Here is a 19,996-nt window from a genome sequence, read left to right as displayed (position 1 = left end):
TCAGAATTAGAATCAGAATCAGAAAAGGGTTTATTGCCAGGTATGATCAAACACATACTAGGAATTTGTTTTGGTATAGTAGGTGCAGACACATCTATTAAAAAAAGAATGAAAAACACAAAATATACAGAATAATATTATATATATATATATATATATATATATATATATATATATATATATATATATATATATATATATATATATATATATATATATATATATATATATATATATATATAATATTATTCTGTATATTTTGTATATATATTCTGTATATATATATATATATATATATATATATATATATATAATTTTTATTTTTTCACTATTTTGTAAATAATGGTTGCAGTAAATAAAGGTGGCAGTAGTATGTTTGGTAGATCTTTCTGTTGGTTGTTCAACAAAAATGACAGTTGCTAACAATGAAATGAACTACCATTTGAACTACCATTAGTGTGGAAACAATCAACTCCATTCCATCCATCCATCTATCCATTTTCTATGCCGCTTATGCCAGAGCCTATCCCAGCTGTCTTTGAGCTAGAGGCGGGGTACACCCTGGACTGGTCGCCAGCCAATCACAGAGCACATATAGACAAACAACCATTCACACTCACATTCATACCTATGGACAATTTGGAGTCGACAATTAACTTAGCATGTTTTTGGAAACATGCTATTCCATCAAGAATAGCCTTTAGTGCGGACCTTTGCCGTTCTTTTAAATGTCCAGACCTGCCAACATGTATACATTTTTTGTACACTGCACACATTTTGATGCATTTGTACGCTTCAACGTGCTTAGGTGCGTTTTGTTGCATTTTGTTGGTTGTCTGTTTTGATTTCAGCCTCCTTGACCTGCAGCAACACAGACTGGAAGCTGTGAAGGCTGTGATTGGTCAGCTTGTAATACATTATTTCCTCATTCAGAGGGTGACCCGCCCACCTCTGTGAACGCCTTTTCCAAATGATTTTGGGTATCCAGCTGCAATAACATTCCCTTTCTCTCTTTAATTACCATTGCTCGCTCACGACAGGAAGCTAACAAGCCATATCCACACAAATAGCAGGGTTTACCAAAAATATTCCAGTAAAATTCCAGTATCAGTGCTAGATTTTGGACAACAGAGTCAATCACAATAGCCCTCATTCTCTTTATGCAGAATTGTCACAGCTTATATTACCATGGAGTATTCCATAAGAGGGGTTTACCACCCTGTCAGTCACTTGTGGTTATCCATGGAGGAACACTGGCCTACTTGGAACGTCAAGCCACCAGACAGCTAACCGCAGGCCTTCTAGTGTTGTCACGGCAACAGAATGACTGATGGCGGCCCAAGTGTTGGAAGTCATAGAGAATGACATAATGAACATCAAGCCACAATTGAGTATGCATGCTTGTGCAAATGCATCTGTTTGGGTTGATTCTTAATTAAAATGACTGATTAATTGCTTGTGTGTCGTGTGGAGTTGGATTATGACTGCAGCTGTAATTGATCAGTCTTGGTCCAGACATTTAGGCCAAAACGTCTCTCTTGTGACAATAAGGTGTTAACCTCATGACAGACTGCACTATGTTTTAATGCCACAGGATCCAAGATGTATCAGCTATGAATTGTATTAGATTTATTTAGAAAAAATGAATAAACAGGAGTTACTAGCAAGACGTAACAGTCTATTTTGAGGGGTTTTTTTCCAAGACTATTATGGAGGGGACAATCTAGTTCCTTATATGGTATCGACTATGCCATGACTGATTTTCAGCTTGTTGACGACATTGTTTTATCTCCTTGTTGTCGCTACAGTGATGACGCGTGGCTCATTTCTGCATGTCCTGACACACTGCATCTTCATCTTTCAAATGAACCCTCATCCTCGCTGCGCTTTGTGACCAAAACACAACACAGGCTTTCTTTCTTTTAAGGAATCACACTGGCACGTCTACAGATTAGCCAGTCTAAACAGTATTATCAGTGCTGCTGGCAGACTGGGACAGCCCAAGGAGACGTGAGACAGGAAGTCTGTTTTATGAGTATGGCTGGTTTACTGCTGTGTAGAGCGATGCAAAGCTGTGTTTTTTTTTCCAAACGTTGCATAATCATGCATTATGTCTTTCCAAGAGGATTCAGCCACAGAGTTTGTTTTGTTTTTGGATAATACGTTTAGATGCAGGGTTTTACTGTACTACGGAAATTCCAAATGCAACCATAACCGAGAGGTTGGCACTGAATGGAGCGCCGGCATCTTCAAGTTGTGATTTGTTCATGAAATATTATTTCTTATCTGCAGTAACTTGACATGTCTCGATCAGAAGGTATCAAATTCATCTTTAGAGTCATACTAAATGGAATACGTTCACAGGTTTTTGAGTTATGTCTGCATTGCAAAACTGATCCACATCCAGATTTCGGATTCAGATTGTGATCCAAACCGAGATCCTGGGGGGAGTGTACAAAAATCATTCTGATGCAGATAATGATCCAAAGTTAAGCAATTTTTTTCTTAGATCACATTAAAACTACACACAAAAACAATCAATATCTGTTGTAAATTTTTTGTCACATTCATGTCCCAAATTCCACTATCGCTATTTAATCAGAATTAATTTTCTGAGGTACTAATTAATTAATCAAACAAAATAAATTAAAATAAATGAATTAATTTTTATAAGAAGTTGCCATGTGCATTTGTGTCTGTTTTCCTCATCTCCCAGTTCCAATCAGGCATTGGTTCCATAGAATAACGGCATGAACAGAGCGAGCCCTTTTGTCAGACATACTCTGTCTCTTTGTCTAGGTGGGTGGAGGCGGGGCCAGTAGCATACACACAGAGCACGAAAGAGTGTAATGGAGTAGAAATGATAGATTAGATTATATGATTTGTAGACCCATTATGTCTTCCAAGCGTGAGTCAGACTCTTCTGATAAGCAATGTGTCAAAGAAAAGGAAAGTAAAAAGAAAAATGAAGTGGACATGCTCACAAAGTAAAGGAAGGCCAATCAACATTAGCTTCATGCCTGATCCAAGCTTCTCGAATGCTGCAAACATCATGAGGGTTAAAGATGGCATGGTTTCCATGTTGGTGGCGCTGTCTCCTGTCTCTGCATTGTTATGGTCTGGAGCTCAGGGCTTTATCTTTTCTACAGCCACTTTGATAAGGCATAACTGATATGAAATGTTTTTGGCATAGTCTGGGACGTGTGTCTGACTAGAATGGATTCACACAGCACCTTTTAGCGCTACGTCATCCTAAAATAACATATTGTTCTATTCCTGCACAATTAATTCATTCATTCATTTTCTACTGCTTATCCTCACAAAATTCGGGGAATGCCCCGGACTGGTGGCCAGCTAATCACAGGGCACATATAGACAAACAACCATTCACACTCACATTCATACCTATGGACAATTTGGAGTTGCCAATTAACCTAGCATGTTTTTGAAATGTGGGAGGAAACCGGAATACCTGGAGAAAACCCACGCATGCACGGGGAGAACATGCAAACTCCACACAGATATAGTCGAGGGTGGAATTGAACTTGGGTCTCCTAGCTGTGAGGCATGCATGCTAACCACTCGATCGCCGTGCAGCCTGCATTATCACAATGTGAAATATAATCTTAAAGGTAAATGGAACAGAAAAATAATCACAGGATTAGTTGTGAATTAACTAGAAAACAATTAATTAATGACATCATGAAAGTAATTATTCATTCGTTCATTTTTTTACCGCTTATCCTCACGAGGGTCGCAGGGGTTGCTGGAGCCTATCCCAGCTGTCTTTGGGCGAGAGGCGGGGTACACCCTGGACTGGTCGCCAGCCAATCACAGGGCACATATAGACAAACAACCATTCACACTCACATTCATACTTATGGACAATTTGGAGTCGCCAATTAACCTAGCATGTTTTTGGAATGTGGGAGGAAACCGGAGTACCCGGAGAAAACCCACGCATGCACGGGGAGCACACAGAGATGGTCGAGTGTGGAATTGAACTCAGCTGTGAGGCCTGCGCGCTAATCACTCGTCCGCCGTGCAGCCTGCATTATTACAATGTGAAATATAATCTTAAAGATAAATGGAACAGAAAAATAATCACAAGATTAATTGTGGATTAACTAGGGTTAACTTTCACTTTGACGCTACATTTATGCAATAAAATGTTTAACATAAAAACTTTTTTGCATTATTTCACATTAGACAACAATGACTGACTACTTCCATGTGAAAATGTCTGAAAACAGTAGTTGGAAGTGTCCCTTTTTAAAGCAACACTGCATCCATGTGTGCCAATTACTTGTGTTGTGCTAAATTTGACTTAGGTCAAATGCAACCTTGGCTGGAAAAGCACAAATACGGTCCACCATTGTTGGGGTTGTGAAGTACTCGCCATGCCTCCATTTTCACTGACGACCACTTTTGACACAATAATGACTTATGTGCCATCCGTTTTCAGTTAAAAAGTGGGTCACATATAGGCCTCTAAATCTTTCACCACAACATCAGATGGCGTCCTTCACTTTATCGCTTACCAGGGTCCACACCGTCTTGTGTGACCACATGGACACGCATGCCCTAGAGCAGGCGGATGAAGATAAAGACTTGACAGGTGGCAGTTGAACAGTCTGGCGTCGCCTAGAACAGCAGCACCCGGTCCAGGATAGGCTATCTGCAACAGGCATCATTGAGCTGTTCCTACTTTGGGGTTTCCTGAGACACACACACACACACTTGTAAATCCACGATGCATACATTCAATGTACTGTGACAGCATACAACCACAAGATTTGAGTCAGTTTATTACCTGCTATACTGAATGGGACACCAGTGCGGGTGTCTGCGCGGTACAGTGTCTATACCAGGGGTGGGCAAACTTTTTGACTCGCATTGATTTAACAAAATTGCCGGGAAGGGGGTGGGGGGGGGGGGGGGGGGGTGGTATATAGTATTTTACACGTAACAGTCAATTTTTACACCTATATTTTTACACATATTTTACATGTAAAAGTGTCATGCAATCTGCTATATGTGAACTTTGAAATCATTTATCTGATGTGAAGTGTATTAGAAATTAAATGTATTATTATTATTGTTATTATTATTATTTTTATTAGAATTACTATTGTTATTATTATTAGTTATAGTAATGTTATTATCATTATATTATATAATATAATATATTATAATTATTATTTATATTATTATATAATATATTATTATTATATATTAATAATAATAATAACAATAATATTGTTTATTGTTTTTAATAATAATATTATTACTATTATTATATTAATATTATTAACAACAATATTAATATAATAATAGTAATATTATTATTAACAACAACATTATTATTGTTATTATTATTATTATTTTTACTATTGTGCTTGTGTTCCTTTTTCCATGAGCATTTTGTAAACAACAGACCACATCAAATAACGAAATTGATAAAGCAGCTACCTCAACCATCAAAAAGTTGGCCCAAGCCACAATGCCACATTGTATGTTGAGTTTAAATAAAATACTTTGGAAAGAACAGACGGGCCATATTGAAACACTTGGCGGGCCGGATGTGGCCCCCGGGCCGTAGTTTGCCCACCCCTGGTCTATACAGTATGCATCATAGCCTGTCATCAGGGGGTAAAACCAGACAGTAGTCGGGGTGATGTCGTGATGTGAACAGGTGTGTCACAATTTGCTGTCTCATCGAAAAACGTGCGCGGTACAGCTTTAGTCATACACATTCCAGGACGTGAACGCATCCAAACAAGTCAGCAAACACCTAAAAGACTAATTAGACTACACACACAGGTTATGTATTAATATGAAGTGGTGTACTCGCTGGTTTAAAAATGTGCACTTCTTAATAAACTTGGCAATACAAGCAGAGGTACTGTATAATTACTGTAATTATCCCCCTTCTATAAATTTACCTCATCTCTTCTCCACAACACCTGGCCACATGACTTCATCAAGACTGAAATAGAGCAACGTGTTGTAACTAGAAGTCAAACTACCGGGGCGATTTGTTTACAGGACTATAAAGCTGCATATGCAAGAGTGCCACCCAAACCATGGCAGTGGACCCTTGAGCTACATATATATATATATATATATATATATAATTTCATTATAATTTATAGATTTTTTTAATCTATATTTTTATTTTTAATTTATATTTTTTATTTTATAATTTATTTTCAAATGTATATTTTATTATAATTTATATGTATATATAAATTATAATATAATTACTAATTATAATATTTTATAATATTATTAAATATAATATTATATATATTGTTATTAATTATAATTTTATATAATATTATAATTCATAATTTTATTATTATGTATTATTATTATTTTATATAATAATTTATTATAATTAATAATATTATATATTTATAATACAATCCCTGTTATGGACTGTTAGGGTTGTCTAATTCTAACCAAACTCAAATTTACAAATTTGACTTACAGAAACTCACAAAAGGGAGTCCGCCACTAATATTTCAGAAAGCACTTGTGTTTAGTCAATAAAGTGTTGCGTCATTTTCATAATATTGTAACCCCCCCCCCGGGGGTGCCAAAAAAAATCATGAAAAAAATACAACTTCAGTGTAATTACTGTATATTAAAACTAGTTTACCTGTGATTGGCTGGCGAGCAGTCCAGGTGTACTGCTGGGATAGGCTCCAGCATACATGCGACTGAAATTAGATGGATGGATGTAAATGTTCACATTGATTGATAACAAATTAGTCTCATCATATTTCTACATAGTTCATTCATTCATTCATTTTCTACCGCTTATTTTCACAAGGGACGCAGGGCTGCTGGAGTCTATCCCAGAAGTTTTTGGGGAAGAGGCGGGGTAAACCCTGGACTGGTGGCCAGCCAATCACAGGGCACATATAGACAAACAACCATTCGCACTCACATTCATACCTATGGACAATTTGGAGTTGCCAATTAACCTAGCATGTTTTTGGAATGTGGGAGGAAACCGGAGTACCCGGAGTACCCGCCGTGCAGCCCTTCTACATTGTTTTGCATATACATTTTTGGAGGTATTTTATATAGCTTGTGTATTGTTCATTTTATTACATTTTTGTATATACTGTAGCTATTGCATAGTGTAAATATAGCCTAAATATAGTTATTAAACTGTGTTGTTTGACGTTGATTGTTGTATTTATGATTTATTACTATTATTATTCATTCAGTAATTTACAGGATTATTATTTCGAGCATGTCACATTTAATGAATGGGTTATATTTTCCACCACCTTTTGAAGCAAGTCTATTAATAAGTGATCATAATGTCTTATAGGCAGCAATTCCATGTCCCGTACTGTCCATGCTTTCTTTTTTGTAGTTTATACCTTCTTCCTGCTTTTTAGTGGTGGTGGTGGTGACAGTACGACAATAATACATGTTTGCACTTAAACAGTATATGGCTTAGGTGTAAATTGGTCATGCGGGAAGGTGGGATTTTGTGCCAATGTGGACCATTTGCAGTCACAAATTGCGGAAAGAGTGCACAAACTTGCTGGACAATATGGAGGCAATGCAAAATGCCGTTGTCATGTAAAAGACAACAAACAGAACTCGGAGGAAGGCAGTCGTCATGGAAACAATGGAGAATGGGAGGTATCCACAGTCTAATGGCAAGGCAGTGCAGTGAGACCCAGCCAATAACACCAAACATGTATATTTGCTTTATTCACCTCAGCATCGCCATCTCTACGAAAAACACTTTCTTGACACACTTTGTGCCTTGTGTATGTTTGCTACAACAAAGAGTCCATGTGTGAGAAATTCCTCCTCTTAATGATTCATAGCCAACCACAGAATGGGAGGGATCCTCGCCCTCCCTCACCGCTCTGAACCGTCGTCTTGTTCTCCTTCCAACTCCCATTCCCACCGACTGTTTCATGTTGCTGTGATTCACACTTGAAAGCCGTTTGCGGGAAAAAAACCCCTGTGAGGACTCACCATAAAAATGCAGAAATCAGACAATTGTCCTTTCCTCTGTCTTTTCTTCACATCACGACTCCAGCGTGACAATTTCTGTGTTTTTTATCCATAACTTGAAAGCATCGTCCATCACCGTTATCAACAAAGACCTCCTCTAACGGCCCTCCCACACACCAACGAGAGTTGTAAATGTTCTCCTTTAACAGCGTGTTTGCTCCTTATCTGTCATGCCTGCTTCTTTTATGAGTTATCTACTCATCTATTTCATCTGGAAGCCACAAGAACTTTCTGTCCATGCTGGGTCATTTTGTCGGGAAATCTACAATATGCATGTATTGTTGTGGTCATATGCCCCTATGTTCAGTTCAATAGGTTCGGTCTGTGTGAGGTAAGTTGGTCTTCCAGTGGGCCGCACCCACAAAACACACTCTCTCCTAGAACTGGATCTGATCCCTTTTGGGGTACAGAAAGACTAGGGTCTGTTTTTGTTTCCTGTTTTCCTTTGGCAAAGCTTTTGCTTTCTTTCACAATCCTACCTGACAAAGGAAGAGAAAGAGGAATAAGGGGAGTATCGGGCAAAAAAGGGGAGCCAAAAGAGTGGGCCTCCACCTCCGTGACGCCTACGGAGCACTCACTAACCCCAAAACCACAAAGAATGAACTTTTCGAAGAAAGCCAGAACAGGACGATGGAAGGTTTTTTTTTTTCCCACTGAAATGACTGTGGAGAAAAGCAATATTTAATGAGTAGATTGCCTTGCGTCATTGTGGTGGCTGCTAATGGTTCCAGTTGTCTTAGAGGAGAACCAAACACTACACTTTGTTTACACAAAGTAGCGTGACCTGCTAACTAGGCACGCTGGACGCAAATCACATATATGACGAAACTGTTGATTGACTCAGTGGTTTCTTGGTTTCTTTTTACTGTTTAATCCCCAAAAAAGACAACATACCAATTGTTTACATTATTACGTAATATTACTGTTTATGCTGAAAAATATGCTACAGGGGCCGAGTGGTTAGCGCACAGGCCACACAGGTAGGAGATCCGGTTCGATTCCACCCTCGGCCATCTTTGTGTGGAGCTTACATGTTCTCCCCGTGCATGCGTGGGTTTTCTCCGGGTACTCCGGTTTCCTCCCACATTCCAAAAACATGCTAGGTTAATTGGCGACTCCAAATTGTCCATAGGTATGAATGTGAGTGTGATTGGCCGGCGACCAGTCCAGGGTGTACCCCGCCTTTCTCCCAAAGACAGCTGGGATAGGCTCCAGCACCCCTGCGACCCTCGTGAGGATTTTCATTGTTGTTTTTTTAGATTGGTTATTCATGTCCTTGATCAATACAGCTGGAATAGGTGCAGATTCTGAGAGATCTAGAAAGTTTTCTGTGTGAGTTATTGCACTGCGTGGATTTGCTGTGCGTTGAGAATGCTGGAGTAGTGCACGACTGCGCAAGCATACAGTTTAGAAGGAACATTGTCCATGATACTGATAATTCGGAATAATCTTCCAAGAAATCTAGTTTCCTTCAAGCAGAAAAGTCAACTCTGAACCTCTGATGTCACTTCCTATCCATCCTTTACTCACCTGCCCGAGCACCAGAACAGATTTACAGCAGCATGTGTCTTATTTATGTCTTAAATGGCTTATTTTCTCTACTATGTTGGATAATACCAGTAAAAAAGTGACTATAGGGGTGTTATTTAATTTCAAGAGAGCTCTAATAATGTTAAAAGCTGCATTTAGAAGGTTGTACACAGGTTTTCTATACTCCAACTACAAAAATATTATATTTATAAATAAGAAATTGTACTTCTTGGGAATTCACTTATCATGTTTGGGTCTGGAACTAATTAACCTACGATAAACGAGGTTTTGCTGTATTTGATTATGCCTCCTGTAACCATATTCTCGCCAGCTGTCAAAATGTTGCACGAGTAGTCAGTATAGAAAAGAAAAAAGTCATGGAAAAACCCACAGCATATACTTAATAACATATGCTCCATCTGATTAGTGTTAGCACACATTACAGGCCACCAGTCCTGGGTGTACCCCACCTCTCGCCCGAAGACAGCTGGGATAGGCTCCAGCACTACCGCGACCCTTGTGAGTATAATAGGTAGAAAATTAATGAATGAATGAATATGCTACTGGCTATCATGCTAGCCTGTTTGTAATCAGCAGGAACTTTTAGGAATAGGCATAGAAATATACTTAATAGCTAGCAATGAATTAAACTTGTTACAGCATTAACTCAGTAAGATTAACTACTGGGATGTCAAAGAAGATTTATCCACATGTAACTAAGGCTAACAAGAATGCAGACAGCAGACTCTTCCTTTCTCACTAAAAGCTCCATTAGTGGACACATCTCAAGTAAAGTATATTCCCTTAGTGTGTTATAGCAGCTGTGTCTTACAATAGCTTACATTAAGTCGTTAAATCAACATCAGCAAACATAGCTGGATTAGTGAGAGAATACTGTTTTATGTAAACCAAGGCTCCTGTGACATCATTGCAGTGTCATTGGGCTTTATTAATGTCGGACACAGTCAAAGGTCGTTCGTGACCATGAGTGTCCCTCCCCAGGAAAACCCTGTCTTCACAACGAGGAGGGGAGTGAAAAGAAATGTTGTGTGGGAGTTGGAGTTTGGAATGGGACTTGTCATCCGCCAGCATCAGTTGATATACATACATAGTATCTATACTCATGAAACTAAGTATATGGTAATGGTTTTATTTCACTTGAACATGCATCAGATTACAATTGAGTGCATCCCATAATCAGTTCCCAGTTCCACATGTCCAAAAGGAGTAGGAAGAAGCAAAGCTTATTAAATCCTACCCCTCCATCTGGTACTTTTACAATCAGTAACTGTTGCATTTGTTCACTTCCTGCTTTCCTAATATAGTTTAAGTTTTTTCTTGTACGAGGTGATATGACCATACAATGACATAATGGGTACCATAGTAAGTGTCAATATAGCGATGGGGGGAACATGCAAACTCCACACAGAGATGGCTGCGGGGGGAATTGAACTCGGATCTCCGAGCTGTGAGACCTGCGCGATAACCACTCGAATGTTGCCATCATAGCAGCTTTCTTAACTGTACAGACAATTGCTTACAATTGTGCATCTTTTTTCTAGTTTATTGCCTCCTTCCTACTCTTGGCACATTCTTGTTCTGTAATTATGGGATAATAGTGTTACCTTTTTTGTCTTGTAGGTCTCATCAATTATTACTTGTGTTCTGCACCCTTATTTTGGTGTTGCTGAATAAGAGCTGGAGTCACTTGACACAGGTATAGCAGTGGGGTCAATCTGACATTTGGTCGTCCTCCATGCTGTTACCCAGACGTTTTGGCTCACTTACCGGAACTTCCCGGGAGAGGCATATTCTCTGTCACTTTTTGTTGCCTGTTGCCTGCACAACTGTGAGTACCTGCACCAGCTTGTACATACCAGGGGTCCAGCATCATAACACGTCCCTTGCAAACACAGGAATCAGTTTGAGGTGACCCCTGCTGTTGTGTGCCGTCACATGGGACCGAATACTGACATAATTGCTCCGTATGTGGGTACTGACAAGACATAAACATGTCTGAACAATGCACTTTGCACGTACTATTGTTGTACACGTAAACATTACTTGCAAAGGTGTAAATACGTTTTTAGAATTTCATGCCAATATGCACAATTGGTCACAAATTGTACGTAAAGTGCGTAATTTATGCATAAACAGAACACAAAGAGAACACACAATTCTTCAGGCTTTTCATGAATAAATTATATATAAATTAAATAAATTATACAGATGCTGCACCGCGGTCGAGTGTTTAGTGTGCAGACCTCACAGCTAGGAGACCAGGGTTCAATTCCACCCTCGGCCATCTCTGTGTGGAGTTTGCATGTTCTCCCTGTGCATGTGTGGGTTGTCTCCGGGTACTCCGATTTCCTCCCACATTCCAAAAACATGCTAGGTTAATTGGCGACTCCAAATTGTCCATAGGTATGAATGTGAGTGTGAATGGTTGTTTGTCTATATGTGCCCTGTGATTGGCTGGCCACCAGTCCAGGGTGTACCCCGCCTCTCGCCCGAAGACAGATGGGATAGGCTCCAGCACCCCCCCCCCCCTTCGCACACTGCAACGCTGTACTTATCCAACCTAATAGATGCCATATACAGAACATATCACATACAACAACGTCAAACTGTGGAGTGGGTTACTTGCCGTAAGTAAGGCTGTTTTTTTAATATTATTAATGCTACACATCATTGTGATGCAATAGTGGTAGTGTTATGAGGTGGAATGGGTTGCTTAAATCCTTATTGAAGGCCGACATGCTAAATGCAGTGCCCACCACTGGCTAAGATGTTTTGTTGCAATGTGGGTAAAGCAGGGGTCTCAAACATGTGGCCCGCGGGCCAAATGTGGCCTGCAGGACACTAGTTTGAGGCCCCCGCCTTGATATGAAAGTTTAATGTTTGATATGGATGCTGTATCATGTACCCAGAAAAAATTATTACGTTTGATTAATGTTCATGATAAAGGTTAAATAACTGTTAATAGTTATCCTCCCTATCCGTGTGGAAGTGGTAGGTTTTTGGCTATTTAAGTTTAAAGGAAATAACTTGAAGGCTACCGTTTAGGTCGCTAGCTGTCTAGTTTGCGAGTTAGCATGTGTCTCAAGACCCTGCAGTTGCGCAATATGTTGTAAATAAAAAAAGTATAAATGTGACTATTGTCGTGTTTTGTCATGTCTACAGGGCTCTAATAATGCTTTGTTCATTTTAATCTGAAAAAAATAATTTGTCTACCCACCAACTATATGTGGTTTCTTAAGTTTTTATTATTTGCCGTTTTATTATTATTATTATATTTATTTATTACTGATTGATTGATTTTCTTTATTCTTGATTTGTTTATTTATTTTTCATCTTATTTTGTGCAGAAAAATTAAGATATTTGAGAACAGTGGAATGTTTTATCGGAGCTTTTATTGTAGAAAATCTGAACCATTCATTCATTCATTTTCTACCGCTTTTCCTCACGAGGGTCGCGGGGGGTGCTGGAGCCTATCCCAGCTGTCTTCGGGCGTAAGGCGGGGTACACCCTAGACTGGTCGCCAGCCAATCACAGGGCACATATAGACAAACAACCATTCACACTCACATTCATACCTATGGACAATTTGGAGTCACCAATTAACCTAGCATGTTTTTGGAATGTGGGAGGAAACCGGAGTACCCGGAGAAAACCCACGCATGCACGGGGAGAACATGCAAACTCCACACAGAGATGCCCGAGGGTGGGATTGAACCCTGGTCTCCTAGCTGTGAGGTCTGTGCGCTAACCCCTAGACCACCGTGCCGCCCAAAATCGGAACCAAAGCACTGAAAAAGTTTGTATATTTTTTTGTTTTTAATAAATGCGTTTTTTTTTTTTTTTTTTGGAAAACCTGATGCGGCGCAGCCTTGCCCAGACCCTAGCTCCAGTGGCCCCCAGGTAAATTGAGTTTGAGACCCCTGATGTAAAGGGTATCCAAGGGACAGTTTCAAATGCGACCCTTCTTCTGTGAAGGACTCCATATTTTGGAAAGGAAAAGCAGTGGTTGAGGTTATCTGCTGTCTCTGCAATGACTCATCATCTAATCTCAATTAGGATTCTTTTCTCACAGGAAATGACCCCAGATTGCTGCAATTAGGGTGATAACAGTCAATCACACCTTTTGATAAAAGGCAACCCCCAGTGTGTGTGTGTGTGTGTGTGTGTCCTATACAAGCACATCTGGGTTCTGTGTGTTATTTCACCGAGTGCAGACAGAACCAGCCTGCATGTGGATGGTTGAGGTTTCCATTCTCTGTAGGAGACTGTGGTTCAGGTCACCGAGCACATTATTGGTGATGTGGTCTGTTTCTCTTGGCTTGGCTGCGGTTCAGTGATGGAGCTTTTCTGGCGGTTGGTGGAGAAAGGTGTGGAGGGGTGTCCGTGTAGGGGGCGCAATGTTTTCAATCCAGCACTGGTAGACTATGGGCTTAATTACATCCAGATTGGACTAAATGGTTTTGAATGTGATAGCAAAAGCATTCTCGTTCAGATTTATTGATGATGAATTCATTCCTGACATGCCACCATCAAAACACAATGTCAAGTATTAGTGCTCTAATCCATACTTTGCTACATTTTTGCTGCCTCTTCATTCTTTTTCTACTGTTATTTTACACATTTTTGCAGATGTACACTATGGATGGAGATAATGAAGTGATCTAAAACAACATACTGAAAGATGGTTTTCACAACAGTTGCAAAATACTGACAATTTCAATTCAATGAGAATTAAAATACGTCAACTTGAAATTTGCTCAATTGTAGGTTATCCTGTATACAGTGCATTTAAATGTAAATAATAAACATTTCAGGATCACCTCCCTACATCCGTTTGCATGATTCATAATCTGGCCAAATTTGGACTTTAAATTAATTTTTATGAATTAATATGAATTTTAATGAATTTATGGAAATTAAACAAGAAAGAAACAAAACACTGACATGTTAGATTATTATTCACAAATATGCACCGCGGTTGAGTAGTTAGCGTGCAGACCTCACAGCAAGGAGACCAGAGTTCAATTCTACCCTCGGCCATCTCTGTGTGGAGTTTGCATGTTCGCAATCCCACATGTTTGCATGTTAATTGGCGACTCCAAATTGTCCATAGGTATGAATGTGAGTGTGAATGGTTGTTTGTCTATATGTGCCCTGTGATTGGCTGGCCACCAGTCCAGGCTCCAGCACCCCGCGACCCTTGTGAGGATATGAAATATTGAATGAATGAAATATTTGCCATTTTCATTGTTGTTTTTTTTAGATTGGTTATTCATGTCCTTGATCAATACAGCTGGAATAGGTGCAGATTCTGAGAGATCTAGAAAGTTTTCTGTGTGAGCTATGCATAGATTTGCTGTGCGTTGAGAATGCTGGAGCAGTGCACGACTGCGCAAGCGTACAGTTTAGAGGGAACATTGTCCATGACACTGAAGAAATCTAGTTATCTTGTAGCAGAAAACTCAACTCTGAACCTCTGATGTCACTTCCTGTCCATCCACTACTCAGCTGCCCAAGCACCAGAACAGATTTACAGCAGCATGTGTCTTATTTATGTCTTAAATGGCTTATTTTCTCTACTATGTTGGATAATACCAGTAAAAAGGTGACTATAGGGGTGTTATTTCATTTCAAGAGGGCTCTAATAATGTAAAAAGCTGCATTTAGAAGGTTGTACACAGGTTTTCTATACTCCAACTACAAAATAAGACATTATTACATTTATGAATAAGAAATTCTACTTCTTGGGAATTCACTTATCACGTTTGGGTCTGGAACTAATTAACTACGGTAAACGAGGTTTTGCTGTATATGATTATCGCTCCTGTAACCATATTCTGGCCAGCTGTTAAAATGTTGCACGTGTAGTCAGTATAGAAAAGAAAAAAGTCATGGAAAAACCCACAGCATGGTAGGAATCCTACTTAATAACATATGCTCCATCTGATTAGCGTTAGCACACATTAGCCCGTCACGGCTGGGGTCACATTTCATCAAGTGGTGCTTTGGCTCACAATTTTGGAAAAACTTCAACTATGCAAGATAAAGTACAATTTAGCCACTTTATATGCATGCTGATGTAATAGCATGATGTAATCAAGCGGGACTACACCAACAACGTAAACGTCCTTACATCCATGTCAAAATGTTAATAATCAAATGAATGCTTTTCGACTAATCAGCTTTGCATATTTACTTACATGAACTTTAACAGCACCTTCGGCCTGCACGAAGGGCACACAAAAGACATTTTAACCACTCAGCCACCATAGTGATCCCTGTGGGACGCTCTTTTTGTGTGAACGATTCCTGCTCTGTTTCTTTTTGGCCCCTTGAAATTCCATCTCTCTTCCTAAAGAGAGAAAAAAAAACAGGCAGTAAAGAATGTAAATGAATGCCAGATCTCTCAGGAACTTGCTGTGTATCCCAGAATCATATGTGAAGCTGAGACGACAATAAGGTGTGAGTTAGGAAGAAGACCATCAGACAAGCACGGGCTTTAAGACACGGTTTGTTATTCATAATGATTTTTGACTCTTTTTCTGCCTTTGACTTCCACATAGACTCTAAATTGTCCGTAAATTATGTCATTATGTCATTGTATGGTCATATCACCTCGTACTTCGGTACGTGACAAAAATTAAAATTAAAATTAAAATTAAAATTAAAATTAAAATTAAAATTAAAATTAAAATTAAAATTAAAATTAAAATTAAAATTAAAATTAAAATTAAAATTAAAATTAAAATTAAAATTAAAATTAAATACAACATGAAATATAATAACCCTAAATAAAATAACTTAAACTATATTAGGAAAGCAGGAAGTGAACAAATGTAACAGTTACTGATTGTAAAAGTACCAGATGGAGGGGTAGGATTTAATAAGCTTTGCTTCTTCCTACTCCTTTTGGACATGTGGAACTGTGAACTGATTATGGGATGCACTCAATTGTAATCTGATGCATGTTCAAAAGAAATAAAACCATTACCATTACCATAATTATTCTGAATAAAACAATTTTTTGTTAATATTTTTGATTGTTTGGAATTTGCTTCATGAAAAAATAATCACTTATTGTATCTATCGTATTGACAGTTACTGTGGTACCCATTATGTCATCGTATGGTCATATCACCTCGTACCGCATTATTAAAAAAAAAAAATACCTGGACATGTGGAACTGTGAACTGATTATGTGATGCACTCAATTGTAATCTAATGCATGTTCAAATGAAATAAAACCATTACCATTACCATGAAAATTTGGCTCTGGCATTATTTTACGTGATATATGGCAGACTACTAAATCAGACTACTTACTAAATGAGGCATTTTGGACAACACACTTCCAATACACTATTATGGGACCTCTGGAACTTATTAAAAATTGTTGAAAGTCAATATGAGACCTTTAATAAGGCACACCTGCATCAATGCAGTGTCTAATTTACGATATCGGTTTGGTTTTGGCTGACATCCCGAATCTTTGAGTAAGTCTATTAGTGGTCTGATGTCTTTGAAGCTCTGCAACCAATTACGTAAGTCGGGTCCTGGGAGTTTCACATTTATATAATTATACTCAACATCCTTGTCACTTTCTACGTCCAGCACCACAACCACGGCTGCATCACAAAACCACATTTCCATTACAAGCAAGGAGATATCAGGTCACATACGCTCCAGCAGCTGGGTCCAGTTTATCCGTGCTGCATTGACGAGAAGTTAAATGGAGTACTTTGAGTGCACAAGCAGATACAAAGCAGCTGGCCTGTTTTTTTTTTTATTCTATATTTCACAATGCAAAGCGAAAAGGAATTTTAATTTGCCTCGGAAAGCATTTTCAATATCAGCATCAAGTTTTTTCCACTTTCACGTTGAGTGATTGGCAGTGTGATTACATTAGCTTACACTTTTACATGTCAAGACGTGCACACACACACACACACACACATACACATACACATTCCTCTAAAGCCATTTTGGACTTCTCAATTTTCCGCCGTTGTGCCTGAGTAGATCAGAAATAGACTCCGTTGGCAACCAGAGGGGAGACACCAAATCTCAAGAGTCAAAAAGTTCCCAGAGAAACAGAAATGTGTTGAAAATCAGCAAACTTCTTATATATTTTTCTTTAAAAATACTTTTCCAATAACCTTTGAATGAAAGTATGAGCTACACTCAAAAGAGGAAAGGATTTTGTTTGGACTTGCCTTTGCTAAACGTTATATAAACGCTATATTTCATACAATGACTACTTCTTCGAGCTCGGAGACCCAAGTTCAATTCCACCCTCGGCCATCTCTGTGTGGAGTTTGCATGTTCTCTCCTGTGCATGCGTGGGTTTTCTCCGGGTACTCCGGTTTCCTCCCACATTCCAAAAACATGCTAGGTTAATTAGCGACTCCAAATTGTCCATAGGTATGAATGTGAGTGTGAATGGTTGTTTGTCTATATGTGCCCTGTGATTGGCTGGCCACCAGTCCAGGGTGTACCCCGCCTCTCGGCCGAAGACAGCTGGGATAGGCTCTCGTGAGGATAAGCGGTAGAAAATGAATGAATGACTGTTTTTCTGTCATCATATTTAGACTTTACTCTCAGAAAGATTAGCTTTATCTTCAAAGATTAAAACTTTCTTTTTGGGCCATATTACAAATTAATCCTGATAAAAAAAAAACAAATTCCTGTGATTCGGTAACTTTCTTCTAATTTTATGATTTTAAAGAAAATGGGAGGATGGATGAGGTAATAGTACAATTTAATTCTTGTGAAAAAAAAATATTGTAATTGTAAAACTTTTTTTCTTTTTTAGTAGTAGTAGTTAATATGACTTAATTCACATTATTATGTTATGTTATGTTATATTATGTTATATTATGTTATATTATATTATATTATATTATATTATATTATATTATATTATATTATATTATATTATATTATATTATATTATATTATATTATATTATATTATATTATATTATATTATATTATATTATATTATATTATATTATATTATATTATATTATATTATATTATATTATATTATATTATATTATATTTAACTGATTCTGTTTTCTTGCTGCTGTGCAATGCAACTTTCCCCACTGAGGGACGAATAAAGGCATATCTTATCTTATCTTATTCTAAACTTTTTCTGTCTTTTCAGTGCTCCTATCGCGTATTTGGGTTTTGATTAAACTGTTCCGAAATAATTGCGATCGCCACAACTGCTCAAGAGATCACATTACTTGGAGATGTCTGTCCTAACCAATAAATCTCACAGTTGTTACGTTTTTTTTTTTTCGCAGTAAAATGCAGCTGCAACCGAAGATGTCGTCGGAACTCAGCTGAGACGCCTCCAATCAGGCAAGCTGCGGCCCCTGAGGCCCGCAGAGGTTAACAAAACATACCGGCACTGATGAGATTACACGTCATTCCCACAAAGACTTTGCCAAGTCTGGCATGGTTTGGGCCAAACCACTGAGCTTCATGTTGAACTCCAAGAAGGTAACAAATATGCAAAAATACCCATACCAAATTAGAAATGTACTATGTATTTCATTTGTTTGCAGTGTTGCAATAGCTCAAAATCGAAATCTTAGCTCAGTGTTGTTGTGTTAGAATCCCTTTGAAAGAGGTATTTTATCTTTCCTCAACACTAACAGACTTCCTTGTTTACGGAAGCTCAATTATATGAGCGACTGGGCTGCCTACTGCTGCCAAATGAGTCCCTGAAGGCCACCTAATGGCGAACTAACTGCTGGAGTTTGGTGCAATGGCCGTCAGCTATTTTTTACTTTAACACTGCAGCCACTGTGATGCCTTTTTGTTTGTATGTTTAATATGTGGATTGAAAGGGACCGAGCTGAAACGAGCCATTGGGAAACGGATTTCACAAGCTTCCCGATGTACCTCTGACTGTCCCACTGGGAAATGTCATCCAGGACCTTTCCACCTATAAATGGAGAGATTGCCAAAAGCAATTTGGGGGTACAAAACTGCACAGAGAGGAACGGATACTTGACTTGACAGTAAAATAATGTAGGTAAAATCATCATGTCCATTGTGGAAATAATGCTGGAAAGTGGTCACTACCAGGGGTTAGTGTAAGAAAAAGAAGAATTAATAAATTAAATTAAATTAAATTAAATTAAATTAAATTAAATTAAATTAAATTAAATTAAATTAAATTAAATTAAATTAAGTAAATTTAAGTAAATTGAAAGGAACATATAAAATAAAGATAATGAATAAATAAGAAATGTCAATCAAATAATAAAAATCACAAAAATGCAATAAAATAATACAAAATGTAAGACAAACAAAGCAGGAAACATTTTCCTATGAAATAAATAAGAAAAATGAATTTGGATAAGGGCTGCACGGTGGT

General features: G+C 38.2%; 1 protein-coding gene across 1 annotated transcript in view; it reads left to right on the top strand.

Annotated features, from left to right (window-relative positions):
• The window catches only part of s1pr5b (sphingosine-1-phosphate receptor 5b), a 59,025-nt gene that overhangs the window by 19,622 nt on the left and 19,407 nt on the right, over window positions 1-19,996 (top strand). The window contains exon 4 of the mRNA XM_058087547.1: window positions 18,915-19,113. The gene's annotated coding sequence lies outside the window, so the exon portion shown is untranslated. The remainder of the gene's footprint in view (window positions 1-18,914; window positions 19,114-19,996) is intronic.

This window comes from Doryrhamphus excisus, chromosome 1 (assembly GCF_030265055.1).
Source record: "Doryrhamphus excisus isolate RoL2022-K1 chromosome 1, RoL_Dexc_1.0, whole genome shotgun sequence".
NCBI classification, from domain to species: Eukaryota; Metazoa; Chordata; class Actinopteri; order Syngnathiformes; family Syngnathidae; genus Doryrhamphus; species Doryrhamphus excisus.
Note: the sequence above shows the minus strand (reverse complement) of the source record. Positions and strands in the feature narration are given on the sequence as shown.